The sequence below is a fragment of the Phyllobates terribilis genome, unplaced genomic scaffold, assembly GCF_046119375.1.
Source record: "Phyllobates terribilis strain yellow unplaced genomic scaffold, ASM4611937v1 Scaffold_108__1_contigs__length_5656254, whole genome shotgun sequence".
Lineage (NCBI taxonomy): Eukaryota > Metazoa > Chordata > Amphibia > Anura > Dendrobatidae > Phyllobates > Phyllobates terribilis.
The window spans coordinates 472,517-486,881 of NW_027362868.1; the positions used below are offsets into that span (position 1 = coordinate 472,517).

Genomic DNA, 14,365 nt, shown 5'->3' on the forward strand with positions numbered 1-14,365 from the left:
GGTTGACAGCATGTCTTCTTAACGGGAGTCCAGGTGGCCATCTCCACAAATGGACTTTTCAGAATCCTTGGGTGGCACCGTAGTCGGAAACCAATTCTGGTTATCGCTTCTCGGCCTTTTGGCTAAGATCAAGTGTAGTATCTGTTCTTATCAGTTTAATATCTGATACGTCCCCTATCTGGGGACCATATATTAAATGGATTTTTAGAACAGGGAGATGGAAAAAGAGCTTGCTCTGTCCACTCCACGCATTGACCTGGTATTGCAGTATCTCCAGGACCGGTGCACCCCTTCTTTAATGCAGTTTCTAAAATCAGAAAGAATTGAATTCAATGCTTTTTGTTCATTTTGCTTGTTTGTCGGATTTTGGGATGGACTCTTTGGCTTTGCTTTTCTTCTCCTCATTGGATTTTTCATGTTAAAAGTTGCAGAAGCCAGATGACAAGCTCATTTTGGTTCAACTTCAGCAACTGTGCATTGCATTGCCATGTAATGTAATGTAATGCAATGCTATCTATCTAGCTCTCCCTCTATACTTCCTTTTGGATAAACAGACATATTAGGCAAGCATTTTGGAGCTTTCACCTAAATAACTACAGGTGGTGAGATAAGCTGCACAATATAATTGACCTTTCAGTATATTGTTGCACACACACCATCTATTTAGCAAATGCCCTTGTTATCAACAGCAGCCTTTTAAACTCACCTGAGCTAACAGGTATGTGAGCTGGTTACTCTGCTGCGCTTAAAATTTCTTTTTTGGTTTGCTACAATGCCTTTTCTGAAACGTTGTCTCCCTCTGCTGGAACACTGACTTCTTTCATTTAATGCCTGCAGACTATAAAAGAGAAACCAACCCAAAAAGTTTGGTTGATTAGTCTGTGGCATTCTTTTAAACTGTTGCTTATGGCGGTCTCTGTGAGCTTCTCAGTGACATTCAGCCATCCAGGTATCCCGCCTGCAGTAGACGGAATGTGGCAATGGAACGCTGGCTGCGCGTGTCATAATAGGCTCTGAGCCTTTATATACCTGCGCACAGCAGCAGCCACCTTCAGTCTGCTGCTGGACAGCCAGCAGCAGCAGCAGCAGGAGAGGTAATTAATCAGCAACCCTCCTGCTAAGGGTAGACAGCTGCTCGTTCCACCCCCCCCCCCGCCTTAATTGGTTCTCCTCCCTTCCAACGGTGTTGAGGCGGGTGGGAACAGCCGGGGGTTGAGGGTACTGTGCTAACAGAGGTGGAGTTATGCAGATCTAAAACGCGTGGATTGCAGCAGCAGCAAGCCGAAAAGTGCAGGCATGTGAGGGATCTAGAGGTTGACAGCATGTCTTCTTAACGGGAGTCCAGGTGGCCATCTCCACAAATGGACTTTTCAGAATCCTTGGGTGGCACCGTAGTCGGAAACCAATTCTGGTTATCGCTTCTCGGCCTTTTGGCTAAGATCAAGTGTAGTATCTGTTCTTATCAGTTTAATATCTGATACGTCCCCTATCTGGGGACCATATATTAAATGGATTTTTAGAACAGGGAGATGGAAAAAGAGCTTGCTCTGTCCACTCCACGCATTGACCTGGTATTGCAGTATCTCCAGGACCGGTGCACCCCTTCTTTAATGCAGTTTCTAAAATCAGAAAGAATTGAATTCAATGCTTTTTGTTCATTTTGCTTGTTTGTCGGATTTTGGGATGGACTCTTTGGCTTTGCTTTTCTTCTCCTCATTGGATTTTTCATGTTAAAAGTTGCAGAAGCCAGATGACAAGCTCATTTTGGTTCAACTTCAGCAACTGTGCATTGCATTGCCATGTAATGTAATGTAATGCAATGCTATCTATCTAGCTCTCCCTCTATACTTCCTTTTGGATAAACAGACATATTAGGCAAGCATTTTGGAGCTTTCACCTAAATAACTACAGGTGGTGAGATAAGCTGCACAATATAATTGACCTTTCAGTATATTGTTGCACACACACCATCTATTTAGCAAATGCCCTTGTTATCAACAGCAGCCTTTTAAACTCACCTGAGCTAACAGGTATGTGAGCTGGTTACTCTGCTGCGCTTAAAATTTCTTTTTTGGTTTGCTACAATGCCTTTTCTGAAACGTTGTCTCCCTCTGCTGGAACACTGACTTCTTTCATTTAATGCCTGCAGACTATAAAAGAGAAACCAACCCAAAAAGTTTGGTTGATTAGTCTATGGCATTCTTTTAAACTGTTGCTTATGGCGGTCTCTGTGAGCTTCTCAGTGACATTCAGCCATCCAGGTATCCCGCCTGCAGTAGACGGAATGTGGCAATGGAACGCTGGCTGCGCGTGTCATAATAGGCTCTGAGCCTTTATATACCTGCGCACAGCAGCAGCCACCTTCAGTCTGCTGCTGGACAGCCAGCAGCAGCAGCAGCAGGAGAGGTAATTAATCAGCAACCCTCCTGCTAAGGGTAGACAGCTGCTCGTTCCACCCCCCCCCCCGCCTTAATTGGTTCTCCTCCCTTCCAACGGTGTTGAGGCGGGTGGGAACAGCCGGGGGTTGAGGGTACTGTGCTAAAAGAGGTGGAGTTATGCAGATCTAAAACGCGTGGATTGCAGCAGCAGCAAGACGAAAAGTGCAGGCATGTGAGGGATCTAGAGGTTGACAGCATGTCTTCTTAACGGGAGTCCAGGTGGCCATCTCCACAAATGGACTTTTCAGAATCCTTGGGTGGCACCGTAGTCGGAAACCAATTCTGGTTATCGCTTCTCGGCCTTTTGGCTAAGATCAAGTGTAGTATCTGTTCTTATCAGTTTAATATCTGATACGTCCCCTATCTGGGGACCATATATTAAATGGATTTTTAGAACAGGGAGATGGAAAAAGAGCTTGCTCTGTCCACTCCACGCATTGACCTGGTATTGCAGTATCTCCAGGACCGGTGCACCCCTTCTTTAATGCAGTTTCTAAAATCAGAAAGAATTGAATTCAATGCTTTTTGTTCATTTTGCTTGTTTGTCGGATTTTGGGATGGACTCTTTGGCTTTGCTTTTCTTCTCCTCATTGGATTTTTCATGTTAAAAGTTGCAGAAGCCAGATGACAAGCTCATTTTGGTTCAACTTCAGCAACTGTGCATTGCATTGCCATGTAATGTAATGTAATGCAATGCTATCTATCTAGCTCTCCCTCTATACTTCCTTTTGGATAAACAGACATATTAGGCAAGCATTTTGGAGCTTTCACCTAAATAACTACAGGTGGTGAGATAAGCTGCACAATATAATTGACCTTTCAGTATATTGTTGCACACACACCATCTATTTAGCAAATGCCCTTGTTATCAACAGCAGCCTTTTAAACTCACCTGAGCTAACAGGTATGTGAGCTGGTTACTCTGCTGCACTTAAAATTTCTTTTTTGGTTTGCTACAATGCCTTTTCTGAAACGTTGTCTCCCTCTGCTGGAACACTGACTTCTTTCATTTAATGCCTGCAGACTATAAAAGAGAAACCAACCCAAAAAGTTTGGTTGATTAGTCTGTGGCTTTCTTTTAAACTGTTGCTTATGGCGGTCTCTGTGAGCTTCTCAGTGACATTCAGCCATCCAGGTATCCCGCCTGCAGTAGACGGAATGTGGCAATGGAACGCTGGCTGCGCGTGTCATAATAGGCTCTGAGCCTTTATATACCTGCGCACAGCAGCAGCCACCTTCAGTCTGCTGCTGGACAGCCAGCAGCAGCAGCAGCAGGAGAGGTAATTAATCAGCAACCCTCCTGCTAAGGGTAGACAGCTGCTCGTTCCACCCCCCCCCCCCCGCCTTAATTGGTTCTCCTCCCTTCCAACGGTGTTGAGGCGGGTGGGAACAGCCGGGGGTTGAGGGTACTGTGCTAAAAGAGGTGGAGTTATGCAGATCTAAAACGCGTGGATTGCAGCAGCAGCAAGCCGAAAAGTGCAGGCATGTGAGGGATCTAGAGGTTGACAGCATGTCTTCTTAACGGGAGTCCAGGTGGCCATCTCCACAAATGGACTTTTCAGAATCCTTGGGTGGCACCGTAGTCGGAAACCAATTCTGGTTATCGCTTCTCAGCCTTTTGGCTAAGATCAAGTGTAGTATCTGTTCTTATCAGTTTAATATCTGATACGTCCCCTATCTGGGGACCATATATTAAATGGATTTTTAGAACAGGGAGATGGAAAAAGAGCTTGCTCTGTCCACTCCACGCATTGACCTGGTATTGCAGTATCTCCAGGACCGGTGCACCCCTTCTTTAATGCAGTTTCTAAAATCAGAAAGAATTGAATTCAATGCTTTTTGTTCATTTTGCTTGTTTGTCGGATTTTGGGATGGACTCTTTGGCTTTGCTTTTCTTCTCCTCATTGGATTTTTCATGTTAAAAGTTGCAGAAGCCAGATGACAAGCTCATTTTGGTTCAACTTCAGCAACTGTGCATTGCATTGCCATGTAATGTAATGTAATGCAATGCTATCTATCTAGCTCTCCCTCTATACTTCCTTTTGGATAAACAGACATATTAGGCAAGCATTTTGGAGCTTTCACCTAAATAACTACAGGTGGTGAGATAAGCTGCACAATATAATTGACCTTTCAGTATATTGTTGCACACACACCATCTATTTAGCAAATGCCCTTGTTATCAACAGCAGCCTTTTAAACTCACCTGAGCTAACAGGAATGTGAGCTGGTTACTCTGCTGCGCTTAAAATTTCTTTTTTGGTTTGCTACAATTCCTTTTCTGAAACGTTGTCTCCCTCTGCTGGAACACTGACTTCTTTCATTTAATGCCTGCAGACTATAAAAGAGAAACCAACCCAAAAAGTTTGGTTGATTAGTCTGTGGCATTCTTTTAAACTGTTGCTTATGGCGGTCTCTGTGAGCTTCTCAGTGACATTCAGCCATCCAGGTATCCCGCCTGCAGTAGACGGAATGTGGCAATGGAACGCTGGCTGCGCGTGTCATAATAGGCTCTGAGCCTTTATATACCTGCGCACAGCAGCAGCCACCTTCAGTCTGCTGCTGGACAGCCAGCAGCAGCAGCAGCAGGAGAGGTAATTAATCAGCAACCCTCCTGCTAAGGGTAGACAGCTGCTCGTTCCACCCCCCCCCCGCCTTAATTGGTTCTCCTCCCTTCCAACGGTGTTGAGGCGGGTGGGAACAGCCGGGGGTTGAGGGTACTGTGCTAAAAGAGGTGGAGTTATGCAGATCTAAAACGCGTGGATTGCAGCAGCAGCAAGCCGAAAAGTGCAGGCATGTGAGGGATCTAGAGGTTGACAGCATGTCTTCTTAACGGGAGTCCAGGTGGCCATCTCCACAAATGGACTTTTCAGAATCCTTGGGTGGCACCGTAGTCGGAAACCAATTCTGGTTATCGCTTCTCGGCCTTTTGGCTAAGATCAAGTGTAGTATCTGTTCTTATCAGTTTAATATCTGATACGTCCCCTATCTGGGGACCATATATTAAATGGATTTTTAGAACAGGGAGATGGAAAAAGAGCTTGCTCTGTCCACTCCACGCATTGACCTGGTATTGCAGTATCTCCAGGACCGGTGCACCCCTTCTTTAATGCAGTTTCTAAAATCAGAAAGAATTGAATTCAATGCTTTTTGTTCATTTTGCTTGTTTGTCGGATTTTGGGATGGACTCTTTGGCTTTGCTTTTCTTCTCCTCATTGGATTTTTCATGTTAAAAGTTGCAGAAGCCAGATGACAAGCTCATTTTGGTTCAACTTCAGCAACTGTGCATTGCATTGCCATGTAATGTAATGTAATGCAATGCTATCTATCTAGCTCTCCCTCTATACTTCCTTTTGGATAAACAGACATATTAGGCAAGCATTTTGGAGCTTTCACCTAAATAACTACAGGTGGTGAGATAAGCTGCACAATATAATTGACCTTTCAGTATATTGTTGCACACACACCATCTATTTAGCAAATGCCCTTGTTATCAACAGCAGCCTTTTAAACTCACCTGAGCTAACAGGTATGTGAGCTGGTTACTCTGCTGCGCTTAAAATTTCTTTTTTGGTTTGCTACAATGCCTTTTCTGAAACGTTGTCTCCCTCTGCTGGAACACTGACTTCTTTCATTTAATGCCTGCAGACTATAAAAGAGAAACCAACCCAAAAAGTTTGGTTGATTAGTCTGTGGCATTCTTTTAAACTGTTGCTTATGGCGGTCTCTGTGAGCTTCTCAGTGACATTCAGCCATCCAGGTATCCCGCCTGCAGTAGACGGAATGTGGCAATGGAACGCTGGCTGCGCGTGTCATAATAGGCTCTGAGCCTTTATATACCTGCGCACAGCAGCAGCCACCTTCAGTCTGCTGCTGGACAGCCAGCAGCAGCAGCAGCAGGAGAGGTAATTAATCAGCAACCCTCCTGCTAAGGGTAGACAGCTGCTCGTTCCACCCCCCCCCCCCGCCTTAATTGGTTCTCCTCCCTTCCAACGGTGTTGAGGCGGGTGGGAACAGCCGGGGGTTGAGGGTACTGTGCTAAAAGAGGTGGAGTTATGCAGATCTAAAACGCGTGGATTGCAGCAGCAGCAAGCCGAAAAGTGCAGGCATGTGAGGGATCTAGAGGTTGACAGCATGTCTTCTTAACGGGAGTCCAGGTGGCCATCTCCACAAATGGACTTTTCAGAATCCTTGGGTGGCACCGTAGTCGGAAACCAATTCTGGTTATCGCTTCTCGGCCTTTTGGCTAAGATCAAGTGTAGTATCTGTTCTTATCAGTTTAATATCTGATACGTCCCCTATCTGGGGACCATATATTAAATGGATTTTTAGAACAGGGAGATGGAAAAAGAGCTTGCTCTGTCCACTCCACGCATTGACCTGGTATTGCAGTATCTCCAGGACCGGTGCACCCCTTCTTTAATGCAGTTTCTAAAATCAGAAAGAATTGAATTCAATGCTTTTTGTTCATTTTGCTTGTTTGTCGGATTTTGGGATGGACTCTTTGGCTTTGCTTTTCTTCTCCTCATTGGATTTTTCATGTTAAAAGTTGCAGAAGCCAGATGACAAGCTCATTTTGGTTCAACTTCAGCAACTGTGCATTGCATTGCCATGTAATGTAATGTAATGCAATGCTATCTATCTAGCTCTCCCTCTTTACTTCCTTTTGGATAAACAGACATATTAGGCAAGCATTTTGGAGCTTTCACCTAAATAACTACAGGTGGTGAGATAAGCTGCACAATATAATTGACCTTTCAGTATATTGTTGCACACACACCATCTATTTAGCAAATGCCCTTGTTATCAACAGCAGCCTTTTAAACTCACCTGAGCTAACAGGTATGTGAGCTGGTTACTCTGCTGCGCTTAAAATTTCTTTTTTGGTTTGCTACAATGCCTTTTCTGAAACGTTGTCTCCCTCTGCTGGAACACTGACTTCTTTCATTTAATGCCTGCAGACTATAAAAGAGAAACCAACCCAAAAAGTTTGGTTGATTAGTCTGTGGCATTCTTTTAAACTGTTGCTTATGTCGGTCTCTGTGAGCTTCTCAGTGACATTCAGCCATCCAGGTATCCCGCCTGCAGTAGACGGAATGTGGCAATGGAACGCTGGCTGCGCGTGTCATAATAGGCTCTGAGCCTTTATATACCTGCGCACAGCAGCAGCCACCTTCAGTCTGCTGCTGGACAGCCAGCAGCAGCAGCAGCAGGAGAGGTAATTAATCAGCAACCCTCCTGCTAAGGGTAGACAGCTGCTCGTTGCACCCCCCCCCCGCCTTAATTGGTTCTCCTCCCTTCCAACGGTGTTGAGGCGGGTGGGAACAGCCGGGGGTTGAGGGTACTGTGCTAAAAGAGGTGGAGTTATGCAGATCTAAAACGCGTGGATTGCAGCAGCAGCAAGCCGAAAAGTGCAGGCATGTGAGGGATCTAGAGGTTGACAGCATGTCTTCTTAACGGGAGTCCAGGTGGCCATCTCCACAAATGGACTTTTCAGAATCCTTGGGTGGCACCGTAGTCGGAAACCAATTCTGGTTATCGCTTCTCGGCCTTTTGGCTAAGATCAAGTGTAGTATCTGTTCTTATCAGTTTAATATCTGATACGTCCCCTATCTGGGGACCATATATTAAATGGATTTTTAGAACAGGGAGATGGAAAAAGAGCTTGCTCTGTCCACTCCACGCATTGACCTGGTATTGCAGTATCTCCAGGACCGGTGCACCCCTTCTTTAATGCAGTTTCTAAAATCAGAAAGAATTGAATTCAATGCTTTTTGTTCATTTTGCTTGTTTGTCGGATTTTGGGATGGACTCTTTGGCTTTGCTTTTCTTCTCCTCATTGGATTTTTCATGTTAAAAGTTGCAGAAGCCAGATGACAAGCTCATTTTGGTTCAACTTCAGCAACTGTGCATTGCATTGCCATGTAATGTAATGTAATGCAATGCTATCTATCTAGCTCTCCCTCTATACTTCCTTTTGGATAAACAGACATATTAGGCAAGCATTTTGGAGCTTTCACCTAAATAACTACAGGTGGTGAGATAAGCTGCACAATATAATTGACCTTTCAGTATATTGTTGCACACACACCATCTATTTAGCAAATGCCCTTGTTATCAACAGCAGCCTTTTAAACTCACCTGAGCTAACAGGTATGTGAGCTGGTTACTCTGCTGCGCTTAAAATTTCTTTTTTGGTTTGCTACAATGCCTTTTCTGAAACGTTGTCTCCCTCTGCTGGAACACTGACTTCTTTCATTTAATGCCTGCAGACTATAAAAGAGAAACCAACCCAAAAAGTTTGGTTGATTAGTCTGTGGCATTCTTTTAAACTGTTGCTTATGGCGGTCTCTGTGAGCTTTTCAGTGACATTCAGCCATCCAGGTATCCCGCCTGCAGTAGACGGAATGTGGCAATGGAACGCTGGCTGCGCGTGTCATAATAGGCTCTGAGCCTTTATATACCTGCGCACAGCAGCAGCCACCTTCAGTCTGCTGCTGGACAGCCAGCAGCAGCAGCAGCAGGAGAGGTAATTAATCAGCAACCCTCCTGCTAAGGGTAGACAGCTGCTCGTTCCACCCCCCCCCGCCTTAATTGGTTCTCCTCCCTTCCAACGGTGTTGAGGCGGGTGGGAACAGCCGGGGGTTGAGGGTACTGTGCTAAAAGAGGTGGAGTTATGCAGATCTAAAACGCGTGGATTGCAGCAGCAGCAAGCCGAAAAGTGCAGGCATGTGAGGGATCTAGAGGTTGACAGCATGTCTTCTTAACGGGAGTCCAGGTGGCCATCTCCACAAATGGACTTTTCAGAATCCTTGGGTGGCACCGTAGTCGGAAACCAATTCTGGTTATCGCTTCTCGGCCTTTTGGCTAAGATCAAGTGTAGTATCTGTTCTTATCAGTTTAATATCTGATACGTCCCCTATCTGGGGACCATATATTAAATGGATTTTTAGAACAGGGAGATGGAAAAAGAGCTTGCTCTGTCCACTCCACGCATTGACCTGGTATTGCAGTATCTCCAGGACCGGTGCACCCCTTCTTTAATGCAGTTTCTAAAATCAGAAAGAATTGAATTCAATGCTTTTTGTTCATTTTGCTTGTTTGTCGGATTTTGGGATGGACTCTTTGGCTTTGCTTTTCTTCTCCTCATTGGATTTTTCATGTTAAAAGTTGCAGAAGCCAGATGACAAGCTCATTTTGGTTCAACTTCAGCAACTGTGCATTGCATTGCCATGTAATGTAATGTAATGCAATGCTATCTATCTAGCTCTCCCTCTATACTTCCTTTTGGATAAACAGACATATTAGGCAAGCATTTTGGAGCTTTCACCTAAATAACTACAGGTGGTGAGATAAGCTGCACAATATAATTGACCTTTCAGTATATTGTTGCACACACACCATCTATTTAGCAAATGCCCTTGTTATCAACAGCAGCCTTTTAAACTCACCTGAGCTAACAGGTATGTGAGCTGGTTACTCTGCTGCACTTAAAATTTCTTTTTTTGGTTTGCTACAATGCCTTTTCTGAAACGTTGTCTCCCTCTGCTGGAACACTGACTTCTTTCATTTAATGCCTGCAGACTATAAAAGAGAAACCAACCCAAAAAGTTTGGTTGATTAGTCTGTGGCATTCTTTTAAACTGTTGCTTATGGCGGTCTCTGTGAGCTTCTCAGTGACATTCAGCCATCCAGGTATCCCGCCTGCAGTAGACGGAATGTGGCAATGGAACGCTGGCTGCGCGTGTCATAATAGGCTCTGAGCCTTTATATACCTGCGCACAGCAGCAGCCACCTTCAGTCTTCTGCTGGACAGCCAGCAGCAGCAGCAGCAGGAGAGGTAATTAATCAGCAACCCTCCTGCTAAGGGTAGACAGCTGCTCGTTCCACCCCCCCCCCCCGCCTTAATTGGTTCTCCTCCCTTCCAACGGTGTTGAGGCGGGTGGGAACAGCCGGGGGTTGAGGGTACTGTGCTAAAAGAGGTGGAGTTATGCAGATCTAAAACGCGTGGATTGCAGCAGCAGCAAGCCGAAAAGTGCAGGCATGTGAGGGATCTAGAGGTTGACAGCATGTCTTCTTAACGGGAGTCCAGGTGGCCATCTCCACAAATGGACTTTTCAGAATCCTTGGGTGGCACCGTAGTCGGAAACCAATTCTGGTTATCGCTTCTCGGCCTTTTGGCTAAGATCAAGTGTAGTATCTGTTCTTATCAGTTTAATATCTGATACGTCCCCTATCTGGGGACCATATATTAAATGGATTTTTAGAACAGGGAGATGGAAAAAGAGTTTGCTCTGTCCACTCCACGCATTGACCTGGTATTGCAGTATCTCCAGGACCGGTGCACCCCTTCTTTAATGCAGTTTCTAAAATCAGAAAGAATTGAATTCAATGCTTTTTGTTCATTTTGCTTGTTTGTCGGATTTTGGGATGGACTCTTTGGCTTTGCTTTTCTTCTCCTCATTGGATTTTTCATGTTAAAAGTTGCAGAAGCCAGATGACAAGCTCATTTTGGTTCAACTTCAGCAACTGTGCATTGCATTGCCATGTAATGTAATGTAATGCAATGCTATCTATCTAGCTCTCCCTCTATACTTCCTTTTGGATAAACAGACATATTAGGCAAGCATTTTGGAGCTTTCACCTAAATAACTACAGGTGGTGAGATAAGCTGCACAATATAATTGACCTTTCAGTATATTGTTGCACACACACCATCTATTTAGCAAATGCCCTTGTTATCAACAGCAGCCTTTTAAACTCACCTGAGCTAACAGGTATGTGAGCTGGTTACTCTGCTGCGCTTAAAATTTCTTTTTTGGTTTGCTACAATGCCTTTTCTGAAACGTTGTCTCCCTCTGCTGGAACACTGACTTCTTTCATTTAATGCCTGCAGACTATAAAAGAGAAACCAACCCAAAAAGTTTGGTTGATTAGTCTGTGGCATTCTTTTAAACTGTTACTTATGGCGGTCTCTGTGAGCTTCTCAGTGACATTCAGCCATCCAGGTATCCCGCCTGCAGTAGACGGAATGTGGCAATGGAACGCTGGCTGCGCGTGTCATAATAGGCTCTGAGCCTTTATATACCTGCGCACAGCAGCAGCCACCTTCAGTCTGCTGCTGGACAGCCAGCAGCAGCAGCAGCAGGAGAGGTAATTAATCAGCAACCCTCCTGCTAAGGGTAGACAGCTGCTCGTTCCACCCCCCCCTGCCTTAATTGGTTCTCCTCCCTTCCAACGGTGTTGAGGCGGGTGGGAACAGCCGGGGGTTGAGGGTACTGTGCTAAAAGAGGTGGAGTTATGCAGATCTAAAACGCGTGGATTGCAGCAGCAGCAAGCCGAAAAGTGCAGGCATGTGAGGGATCTAGAGGTTGACAGCATGTCTTCTTAACGGGAGTCCAGGTGGCCATCTCCACAAATGGACTTTTCAGAATCCTTGGGTGGCACCGTAGTCGGAAACCAATTCTGGTTATCGCTACTCGGCCTTTTGGCTAAGATCAAGTGTAGTATCTGTTCTTATCAGTTTAATATCTGATACGTCCCCTATCTGGGGACCATATATTAAATGGATTTTTAGAACAGGGAGATGGAAAAAGAGCTTGCTCTGTCCACTCCACGCATTGACCTGGTATTGCAGTATCTCCAGGACCGGTGCACCCCTTCTTTAATGCAGTTTCTAAAATCAGAAAGAATTGAATTCAATGCTTTTTGTTCATTTTGCTTGTTTGTCGGATTTTGGGATGGACTCTTTGGCTTTGCTTTTCTTCTCCTCATTGGATTTTTCATGTTAAAAGTTGCAGAAGCCAGATGACAAGCTCATTTTGGTTCAACTTCAGCAACTGTGCATTGCATTGCCATGTAATGTAATGTAATGCAATGCTATCTATCTAGCTCTCCCTCTATACTTCCTTTTGGATAAACAGACATATTAGGCAAGCATTTTGGAGCTTTCACCTAAATAACTACAGGTGGTGAGATAAGCTGCACAATATAATTGACCTTTCAGTATATTGTTGCACACACACCATCTATTTAGCAAATGCCCTTGTTATCAACAGCAGCCTTTTAAACTCACCTGAGCTAACAGGTATGTGAGCTGGTTACTCTGCTGCGCTTAAAATTTCTTTTTTGGTTTGCTACAATGCCTTTTCTGAAACGTTGTCTCCCTCTGCTGGAACACTGACTTCTTTCATTTAATGCCTGCAGACTATAAAAGAGAAACCAACCCAAAAAGTTTGGTTGATTAGTCTGTGGCATTCTTTTAAACTGTTGCTTATGGCGGTCTCTGTGAGCTTCTCAGTGACATTCAGCCATCCAGGTATCCCGCCTGCAGTAGACGGAATGTGGCAATGGAACGCTGGCTGCGCGTGTCATAATAGGCTCTGAGCCTTTATATACCTGCGCACAGCAGCAGCCACCTTCAGTCTGCTGCTGGACAGCCAGCAGCAGCAGCAGCAGGAGAGGTAATTAATCAGCAACCCTCCTGCTAAGGGTAGACAGCTGCTCGTTCCACCCCCCCCCCCGCCTTAATTGGTTCTCCTAACTTCCAACGGTGTTGAGGCGGGTGGGAACAGCCGGGGGTTGAGGGTACTGTGCTAAAAGAGGTGGAGTTATGCAGATCTAAAACGCGTGGATTGCAGCAGCAGCAAGCCGAAAAGTGCAGGCATGTGAGGGATCTAGAGGTTGACAGCATGTCTTCTTAACGGGAGTCCAGGTGGCCATCTCCACAAATGGACTTTTCAGAATCCTTGGGTGGCACCGTAGTCGGAAACCAATTCTGGTTATCGCTTCTCGGCCTTTTGGCTAAGATCAAGTGTAGTATCTGTTCTTATCAGTTTAATATCTGATACGTCCCCTATCTGGGGACCATATATTAAATGGATTTTTAGAACAGGGAGATGGAAAAAGAGCTTGCTCTGTCCACTCCACGCATTGACCTGGTATTGCAGTATCTCCAGGACCGGTGCACCCCTTCTTTAATGCAGTTTCTAAAATCAGAAAGAATTGAATTCAATGCTTTTTGTTCATTTTGCTTGTTTGTTGGATTTTGGGATGGACTCTTTGGCTTTGCTTTTCTTCTCCTCATTGGATTTTTCATGTTAAAAGTTGCAGAAGCCAGATGACAAGCTCATTTTGGTTCAACTTCAGCAACTGTGCATTGCATTGCCATGTAATGTAATGTAATGCAATGCTATCTATCTAGCTCTCCCTCTATACTTCCTTTTGGATAAACAGACATATTAGGCAAGCATTTTGGAGCTTTCACCTAAATAACTACAGGTGGTGAGATAAGCTGCACAATATAATTGACCTTTCAGTATATTGTTGCACACACACCATCTATTTAGCAAATGCCCTTGTTATCAACAGCAGCCTTTTAAACTCACCTGAGCTAACAGGTATGTGAGCTGGTTACTCTGCTGCACTTAAAATTTCTTTTTTTGGTTTGCTACAATGCCTTTTCTGAAACGTTGTCTCCCTCTGCTGGAACACTGACTTCTTTCATTTAATGCCTGCAGACTATAAAAGAGAAACCAACCCAAAAAGTTTGGTTGATTAGTCTGTGGCATTCTTTTAAACTGTTGCTTATGGCGGTCTCTGTGAGCTTCTCAGTGACATTCAGCCATCCAGGTATCCCGCCTGCAGTAGACGGAATGTGGCAATGGAACGCTGGCTGCGCGTGTCATAATAGGCTCTGAGCCTTTATATACCTGCGCACAGCAGCAGCCACCTTCAGTCTGCTGCTGGACAGCCAGCAGCAGCAGGAGAGGTAATTAATCAGCAACCCTCCTGCTAAGGGTAGACAGTTGCTCGTTCCACCCCCCCCCCCCCCGCCTTAATTGGTTCTCCTCCCTTCCAACGGTGTTGAGGCGGGTGGGAACAGCCGGGGGTTGAGGGTACTGTGCTAAAAGAGGTGGAGTTATGCA

At 45.0% G+C, this 14,365-nt stretch overlaps 11 non-coding genes across 11 annotated transcripts; all 11 read left to right on the forward strand.

The window, feature by feature from the left end:
- Positions 1–102: 102 nt before the first annotated feature.
- LOC141201094 (U2 spliceosomal RNA) lies at positions 103–293 on the forward strand. Its single transcript, XR_012272667.1, has one exon. It is a non-coding gene; the product is annotated as a U2 spliceosomal RNA (small nuclear RNA).
- Positions 294–1,414: 1,121 nt separating this feature from the next.
- On the forward strand, positions 1,415–1,605 carry LOC141201096 (U2 spliceosomal RNA). Its single transcript, XR_012272668.1, has one exon. It is a non-coding gene; the product is annotated as a U2 spliceosomal RNA (small nuclear RNA).
- Positions 1,606–2,726: 1,121 nt separating this feature from the next.
- Positions 2,727–2,917, forward strand: LOC141201097 (U2 spliceosomal RNA). The gene has a single exon (XR_012272669.1). It is a non-coding gene; the product is annotated as a U2 spliceosomal RNA (small nuclear RNA).
- A 1,123-nt stretch (positions 2,918–4,040) lies between these two features.
- On the forward strand, positions 4,041–4,231 carry LOC141200341 (U2 spliceosomal RNA). The gene has a single exon (XR_012272064.1). It is a non-coding gene; the product is annotated as a U2 spliceosomal RNA (small nuclear RNA).
- Positions 4,232–5,351: 1,120 nt separating this feature from the next.
- Positions 5,352–5,542, forward strand: LOC141201099 (U2 spliceosomal RNA). Its single transcript, XR_012272671.1, has one exon. It is a non-coding gene; the product is annotated as a U2 spliceosomal RNA (small nuclear RNA).
- Positions 5,543–6,664: 1,122 nt separating this feature from the next.
- LOC141201100 (U2 spliceosomal RNA) lies at positions 6,665–6,855 on the forward strand. The gene has a single exon (XR_012272672.1). It is a non-coding gene; the product is annotated as a U2 spliceosomal RNA (small nuclear RNA).
- Positions 6,856–7,975: 1,120 nt separating this feature from the next.
- On the forward strand, positions 7,976–8,166 carry LOC141201101 (U2 spliceosomal RNA). The gene has a single exon (XR_012272673.1). It is a non-coding gene; the product is annotated as a U2 spliceosomal RNA (small nuclear RNA).
- Positions 8,167–9,285: 1,119 nt separating this feature from the next.
- Positions 9,286–9,476, forward strand: LOC141201102 (U2 spliceosomal RNA). Its single transcript, XR_012272674.1, has one exon. It is a non-coding gene; the product is annotated as a U2 spliceosomal RNA (small nuclear RNA).
- A 1,123-nt stretch (positions 9,477–10,599) lies between these two features.
- LOC141200544 (U2 spliceosomal RNA) lies at positions 10,600–10,790 on the forward strand. The gene has a single exon (XR_012272262.1). It is a non-coding gene; the product is annotated as a U2 spliceosomal RNA (small nuclear RNA).
- Positions 10,791–11,909: 1,119 nt separating this feature from the next.
- On the forward strand, positions 11,910–12,100 carry LOC141200757 (U2 spliceosomal RNA). Its single transcript, XR_012272468.1, has one exon. It is a non-coding gene; the product is annotated as a U2 spliceosomal RNA (small nuclear RNA).
- Positions 12,101–13,221: 1,121 nt separating this feature from the next.
- Positions 13,222–13,412, forward strand: LOC141201103 (U2 spliceosomal RNA). Its single transcript, XR_012272675.1, has one exon. It is a non-coding gene; the product is annotated as a U2 spliceosomal RNA (small nuclear RNA).
- The last annotated feature ends 953 nt before the right edge of the window (positions 13,413–14,365 follow it).